Raw genomic sequence first — 8,277 nt, forward strand, 5'->3', positions numbered from 1 at the left:
CATTTTTGAAAAGGCCCCGCATTAAAGCTTGCCCTGAAAAATATCTCCTGTCCAGGCTCTTAAATATAACACAGTACAGTCAAACCTGAGTTTTCGAACGTCCCGGTTCTCGAACAAATCGGAACTCGAACGAAAAATTCGAGATTTTATGCTTCGGTTGTCGAACAAAATTCGGAGGTCGAACCTCGTGAGATGAGCCGAAAGGACCCGAGAAAACCCGACCGCGTGGCCCGGACACCGACTGACTCTATTCGTTATTGTATTTTCGTTACTTTGAGGATTGTATTAACCCCTAATCATGCCTCCAAAGAAAGCAAGTGGGAGCAGTAAAGTAAAGTAAAAAAGTAAGTAAAGTAAAAATAAAACGTACATTCCAACAGTTATCATCGACGGGGTCTGTGTGGAGAGGGTGTCCTCCTTCCGCTACCCGGGAGTCCACATCGAGGAGGACTTCACCTGGAGCGTGAACACCTCTGAGCTGCTAAAAAAGGCCCAGCAGAGACTCTACTTCCTAAGGGTGCTCAGGAGGTACAGCATTACACAGAGACTGCTGGTGTCCTTCTATCGCTGCTCCATAGAGAGCACTCTAACATACTGTATATGTGTTTGGTACACCAGCTGCACTGCAGCTCAGAGGAAAAAGCTCCAAGAGGTCATCAACACAGCACAGAAGATCGTTGGCTGCCCTCTCCCCACACTGGAAGACCTACACAGAACCCGCTGTCTCAAAAAAACACAGAACATTCTGAAGGACACTTCCCACCCTGGCCACTCCCTTTTCGAACTGTTGCCATCAGGCAGACGCTACAGATCAATTAGATCAAGGACTAGCAGATTCGCCAACAGTTTTTACCCTACAGCGGTAGTCATATTAAATGCCGCTAAAAATTTTTTATTATGTTCTGTGTGGTTTTTAGCTTGTATTTTTTATCTTTTTATTCAGTTTTTTTATTTTTTTTTATTTTTTTTTTTTTTGCATTGATCGGTTGGCACTTTTTAAATTTCGTTGTACATGTGTGAGAATGACAATAAAGATCTATTCTGTTCTATTCTATTCTATTCTATTCTATCCTAAAACACAAAGACGCTCTTAAAGCAATGCGACAGTGCGCTGCGGTTGCGCGATCGGACCAAATTAAGCTCCCTGCGCACTGAGGTCCACTTAAATTTTGGAAAGTAAATCAGGACTTTAAAAATATTTTCTAAATTTCAGCGACGGCTCTGTCACAATAATGCGACCAGCGCGGTGCAGTTGCGCAGTCGGCGGCGCGCTACGGTTGCGCGTTCGGCGGTGCGCTGCAGTTGCGCGATCGAACAAAAATGCGCAAATGAAAAAATGCTTAAAAAAGGCGTTTTCTTTTAGTCTTGGAACGGATTAAAATGTTTTCCATTGTTTGTAATCGGAAAAATAGATTCGGAATTCGACCGATTCACTTCTCGAACGGCCTTCTGGAACGGATTGTCTTTTTACACAGTTGTCATCTCTTCAGCGTGAACCCCCGCGATCTTGTAGTCTCGCTGGTGCAGCTTTCCGGCTATTGTTTTATAATGAGTACAGTAGCTGTCAGTTGTTATCGCGTGAACTCAACTCAAAGCGGTGAACAGGAGAACATGCAAATTCTACAGAGGAAGGCACGAGCTGGAATCAAATCCTTCAACTTTGAACTGTGAGCAGGGACGTGCGGTCAGAGGAGGCAAGGGAGGCCACGTCTCCCCTGCCATCATGAAAAGGGGAAAAACGAATTCACTTGTTTTTATTATAAAGTCATTTTCCTTTTAATTTCAATAGTTTCGTATCATTTTGAACCAAAATTGCTGAATTTTTATAGTTATTTTAAAGCCGAAGACGATTCACACGGAGGAGCCAACTTCCTGCCAAGCCTCCACTGAGGATTGCGTAATCACACGGCTGTCTATGTTGACAGACTGAACTGCTCTCTGTCTTTATGTCGCTGTTTAAGTGTTTAAACACTGTGGCTATATTAACTAATTTCCGTCGTTAAGCTGATGTATATAATATCTAGTGTTTTTGTCATCTGTCTGTAACGTCATGTTTCTTTAGATCAGGGGTGTCAAACTCATTTCTTTCGCGGGCCGCGTTGTAGACCTGCGTGAAGCTGGCCCCCCACCCCACGCAAAATTTAAGTAAAATAGTCTGTTTCGTTTGTGCTTCGTTTGTGCTGGTTTGTGCAGCAAAAATTTTCGTTTGTGCTGCTATGGTTTTTTAGTTATGAACGATTCTTTTATAGGTCATCCAGAGTTCACCCAGCCCCCCATCTGCTCAAAATGAACCCAAAATGGTACCATTCGTTTGTGCTTTGTTAGTGCTGGTTTGTGCAGCAAAGATTTTCGTTTGTGCTGCTTCCGTTTCGGAGATATTAGACATTTATTTTATAGCGATGACGTCACCTAGCCCCCCACTTCGCTCCAAATGGACCCAAAATGGTACCGTTCGTTTGTGCTTCGTTTGTGCAGGTTTGTGCAGCAAAAATTTTCGTTTGTGCTGCTTCCGTTTCGGAGATATTACACATTTATTTTATAGCGATGACGTCACCCAGCCCCCCACCTCGCTCCAAATGGACCCAAAATGGTACCGTTCGTTTGTGCTTCGTTTGTGCAGCAAAAATTTTCGTTTGTGCTGCTATGGTTTTTTAGTTATGAACGATTCTTTTATAGGTCATCCAGAGTTCACCCAGCCCCCCATCTGCTCGAAATGGACCCAAAACGGTACCGTTCGTTTGTGCTTCGTTAGTGCTGGTTTGTGCAGCAAAAATTTTCGTTTGTGCTGCTTCCGTTTCGGAGATATTACACATTTATTTTATAGCGATGACGTCACCCAGCCCCCCACTTCGCTCCAAATGGACCCAAAATGGTACCGTTCGTTTGTGCTTCGTTTGTGCAGGTTTGTGCAGCAAAAATTTTCGTTTGTGCTGCTATGGTTTTTTAGTTATGAACAATTCTTTTATAGCGATGACGTCAGGTAGCCCCGCCCCCCTGTTTACTTCCAAATTGACCCAAAATAGTGCCGGTCGTTTGTGTTTCGTTTGTGCTGCAAAAATGGTACCGATTGTGCCGCAAAAAAATTTGTTGGCGTTCAGTGAATCATTCAATTTGTCATTTATTTAATACTAATTTATTTTCTAGAGATGTCAAATCCTTGCTCCATGGATCGTTAATTAACCATTTGTTTGTGCCATTGCAATTTTTCATTATTAAAATCATGCATCTTCATTAACCCCCTGTCATGTATTTTATTCTTTTTCACTTGACATCATGATAACTCCTTAATTCTTACACATGTATTATCCAACTAATTACCATGCCAAGTGACCTCTGCAGGCCGGTAAGACATATCGCAACAGGGTGGCGAAAAACAAAGACGTGCAACTTTTTCAAGCGACAAATACACAACTATCTCCGAAGATTTAATAACAGTGAGTGACAGAAAGCGTCTTTTTCTGGGAAGTGACCATCGACCAATGTAAGTAAAAACTTTGTGAGGGCAGGATGGAACCACATGTATGGCGAGCATCACAGGCAAATAAATCGATGGACTTCGGAGACCCTGAGCCAAGCCACCTGCCAAATTTGGCCACCCTGCGCAAGGCAAAGCAAGAGAAAAATGATTTGGCATTAGGTGACAAAAATCCAATTTTATCATTGCAGATGTTGAAATACAGTGCACCTCACAGTGACAGCATCAAAGACATTGGACTTGACAAGTTTTTCTGTCACTATTGGAGTCAAACACAAATGCATGTGTACAAGAGCTTAAAGAAATCCCACCCAATATTATGTGTTGATGCAACTGGCTCAATAGTTAAAAAACTGATGAGGCCGAATGGCATGTCTGGCCATATCTTCCTGTATCAGGGTGTTATGACAGGGCATACCAGCTCCAGTGTCCCAGTCGTGCAGATGCTGTCAGAGAAGCATGATGTTAATGCTATCACACAGTGGCTGAAGGAATGGATCCATGCAGGTGCATCTGTTCCTAAAGAAGCAGTGAGTGACTTTTCTCTGGCGATTCTTGGAGCTCTAGTCAAAGCTTTTACCCCTCATCCTGATCTGAAGAGCTACATCAATGAGTGCTTTAACATTTCACGTGGGAATCAACCTGGACATCTACCCCCATGTTTTGTCAGGGTAGATGTAGCACACTGCATTAAGATGATCTGCCGATGGGACTGCCTGAAAAACAAAAGACCTCGTGTTAAGGATTTCTTTGTTAGGTCAATAGCACAGCTTCTTAAGTCACAATGTTTGCAACATGCAAAAGAACTTCTTCGTGCTATCACCATTGTGGCACTGAGTGAGACAGAGGGTAATGACAATTCTGGAGCCCCTGTCCCATCAGAAAAGTGCAAGAAATACTTGAGAGCGCAAATCGCAGAGGAATTTGTCCCCATTTCAGATGAGGAAGTTGAGGGACAAGAACCAGGTGATTCATTAAATCAGCACATCCAGACTAATGTCCGAGAGTGGGTGACAGAAATATGTGAGGAGAGCAGGTCACTTGCCATGGCTGATGGGGATAGAGACAACATCCACTTCCTCCCTGAGATTATTCCCCAAATAACAAGACTTGGAAGTTACTTGCCACTCTGGACAGCAATAATGGTCCCTCTCTTCAAAAGCGCCAGCATCACTGCAAGTTCCGCAGCTGTTGAAGCAGAGTTCAAAAACATAAAAAAAGGCCTTTTCAAGCATGAAAGCCTACCCATTCGTGTGGACCGGTTTGTTGCTCGTCATCTTTCCTTCATTGAGGGAAACATGCGGATTTGCTCTGCAAAACAAAAAAGTGATGTGTGTGATGCCACGACCGTCAGAGAGCCTGACAATGTCTGCAGTACTTCTCAAACTGAAGTAGTAAACAAAAGGGGAGAAAAATCTCATCCTGGAGCGGAGCCAGATGTATCTACTGACAGTGCAGTTGAAAACTGGAGAGGTTTAGCGGTCCCACCGAAAAAAAGAAAGATAACTTCATATCTCTCTCCTTGTCCTGAATGGCTGCATATTGACACACAAGTGGGCTGGAAAAAAGTCAAGGTACCATTGTTGAAAAACGGGAACCATCAACAGCCTGTTAAACTTCGCACATCAAAAGTGTTTGTGCTCAATACTTGTGCATTTGATTCTGTCTTGCAATGCTTATGCTGTTCTTTCTGTGAAAGTTTTTCATTTGAAAAGACTGTTCTGAACTATGAACGTGGGAACCAATTCCTCCACCTGGTGAAAACCATCACAACACAGAGTGTGAACCCACAGGTATACTCACAGAGGGCAGAACTGCTGGGGGAAATATTCAAACCTGTCCTCCTGACCTCTGGTGCTCTCCAAATTGATGCACAATGCCACATCTCCACTGTAATTGAGAGCGCAATGAGGAATATCCCAAGTGTTTATTTGATAAAACAATGCTCCTCACAGTACTGCAGTTTAAGACAACAAGTAACAAGGCAAGTTTCATTTGCTTGTGCAAACATTGCTGTCTTGCAGACCTGTGGCATGGCTTCTCTTCAGGGCAACAATACAGGCAAGGCTCTGTGTTCAGGTAATGTTACTCACAGCTACAATCTGGGAGAGTTTGTGTGGATTGACACTGACCTTGGTAGCAGTTGCAAGGAAGTTGCCTTGCTTGAATTTCCCTCCAGTCTGGAGCTAAAAGAGAAGACCTTTACTTTGAGAGCAGTCATTGGCTTTGAACCAGGACTGACCCAGGATTCTCTCGGGCATTATGTGGCATACTGCAGGAGGACTGCATATGCCTGGGAGATTTATAATGACATGGGAAGTGGAGTGAAAGCAGCATCAGTAAATACTAAGATCTTCCCACATGCTGTGTTCTACACAGTGCAGTGATGCATTGTTTGAATTGTTGGAAAAAAATGTTGATAATGTTCCCTTTGACAAAGAAAGTTATTTTTTCACGTTTTCAAGTTTCTTTTTCTGGCTGTCATCAACTTCACATACATGTATTAATTGTTGCATTAATTAATGTTTTGGAGCAGACATAGACTCATCAGGTATTTAGATTGCGGTGAACCTTTTGCACGTCAGATGTAATTGAAAAAAATGATCACATAGGCTTATTGAAAACAAGGAAATTAATCAATGAGCACGATACAAACATAATTACAGAAATATCCTCGTACTAAAAGCCATTCCCCGCAGTGAAAGTTTTCTGTAAGATAAAAAGAAAAGAAAAAAAAGGCTAAGAACATATTTACCTTGTATTCGTCCTGCATCAGGAGCATTCCAGTCCAGGAGCTTGAAATTCGCGACAAAATACAGTGACGTGGGCTGGGTGACGTCTTCGCTATGAATTAAATGTGTAATATCTGCAAAACCGTAGCATCACAAACGAAACTTTTTGCAGCACAAACCAGCACAAACGAAACACAAACGACCGGCACTATTTTGGGTCAATTTGGAAGTAAACAGGGGGGCGGGGCTACCTGACGTCATCGCTATAAAATAAATGTGTAATATCTCCGAAACGGAAGCAGCACAAACGAAAATTTTTGCTGCACAAACCTGCACAAACGAAGCACAAACGAACGGTACCATTTTGGGTCCATTTGGAGCGAAGTGGGGGGCTGGGTGACGTCATCGCTATAAAATAAATGTGTAATATCTCCGAAACGGAAGCAGCACAAACGAAAATTTTTGCTGCACAAACCAGCACTAACGAAGCACAAACGAACGGTACCGTTTTGGGTCCATTTCGAGCAGATGGGGGGCTGGGTGAACTCTGGATGACCTATAAAAGAATCGTTCATAACTAAAAAACCATAGCAGCACAAACGAAAATTTTTGCTGCACAAACCTGCACAAACGAAGCACAAACGAACGGTACCATTTTGGGTCCATTTGGAGCGAGGTGGGGGGCTGGGTGACGTCATCGCTATAAAATAAATGTGTAATATCTCCGAAACGGAAGCAGCACAAACGAAAATTTTTGCTGCACAAACCTGCACAAACGAAGCACAAACGAACGGTACCATTTTGGGTCCATTTGGAGCGAAGTGGGGGGCTAGGTGACGTCATCGCTATAAAATAAATGTCTAATATCTCCGAAACAGAAGCAGCACAAACGAAAATCTTTGCTGCACAAACCAGCACTAACGAAGCACAAACGAACGGTACCATTTTGGGTTCATTTTGAGCAGATGGGGGGCTGGGTGAACTCTGGATGACCTATAAAAGAATCGTTCATAACTAAAAAACCATAGCAGCACAAACGAAAATTTTTGCTGCACAAACCAGCACAAACGAAGCACAAACGAAACAGACTATTTTGCTTAAATTTTGCGTGGGGTGGGGGGCCAGCTTCACGCAGGTGCATTGTAGTCATAGCTTCTTTCGGAAGGCCATTATGACTGTCAACCCAAATAAATGTATGAGCACCTCATATTATATACAGTAAAAGCTACAAAACAAACCGACAAATAACTCGTTTTCAAATCAGACGAGTAAAAACTGGTCAAATATAAAAAAAAAAGATATTAAAAGTGAAGACAATTTGCAATTCTAGTAATGACACCAATTTGATGCACAATTTGTCTTCGCGGGCCACATAAAAGGATGTGGCGGGCCGTATCTGGCTCCCGGGCCTTGAGTTTGACATCTGTGCTTTAGATGAACAAAACGGCTTTGAAAAGAGACCTTACGGAGGCTACGAAAAAAAGGTTCTCCAGCCTTATGGCAGGGGGTGCTACTGATCCCGGGATGCTTCATGCGAATAAGAGATCTCCAGTTCAAATTTAGTGAACTGAGGAGCAGTCGTACGTTTATTTAGTTTTACATTCGTTTTGTTTTTCTTTCCGTTTTTACATCTCGTTTTACAATGGAGGATTATGTATATATCCAAACGATTTTCAACTATGAATTTTCGGTCGAAGCAGGAGGTCATCAGTAAAGGAAGAGTAACTCCGGAGTTAAAAGGTTTGATTCGGACAACGGGACTTCGGAACGGAGTGGTACGCACGATCGAAAACAAGTTTTTGATTCCATGTGCTTTATTGAGTGTTTTTATGTGTGAAGACTGCTGATTTTAATTAAAATAGTTCAAATTAAATAATGAATAAGCCACACTAGAGCAGCGTTCCCCAACCCTTTTTGTGACACGGTTAGGTGTTATGTTCAGAAACACGCGGACAACGGCTCCGTGCTCAGCCACGCTCGTGTACTTTGACGTAAAGTCACATACCACACTCAGTGATCAGGGAGCTTAATTTTGTCCGATCGCGCAACTGCAGCGCACCGCCGAACGCG

Source organism: Syngnathus acus, chromosome 13 (genome assembly GCF_901709675.1).
Source record: "Syngnathus acus chromosome 13, fSynAcu1.2, whole genome shotgun sequence".
Lineage (NCBI taxonomy): Eukaryota > Metazoa > Chordata > Actinopteri > Syngnathiformes > Syngnathidae > Syngnathus > Syngnathus acus.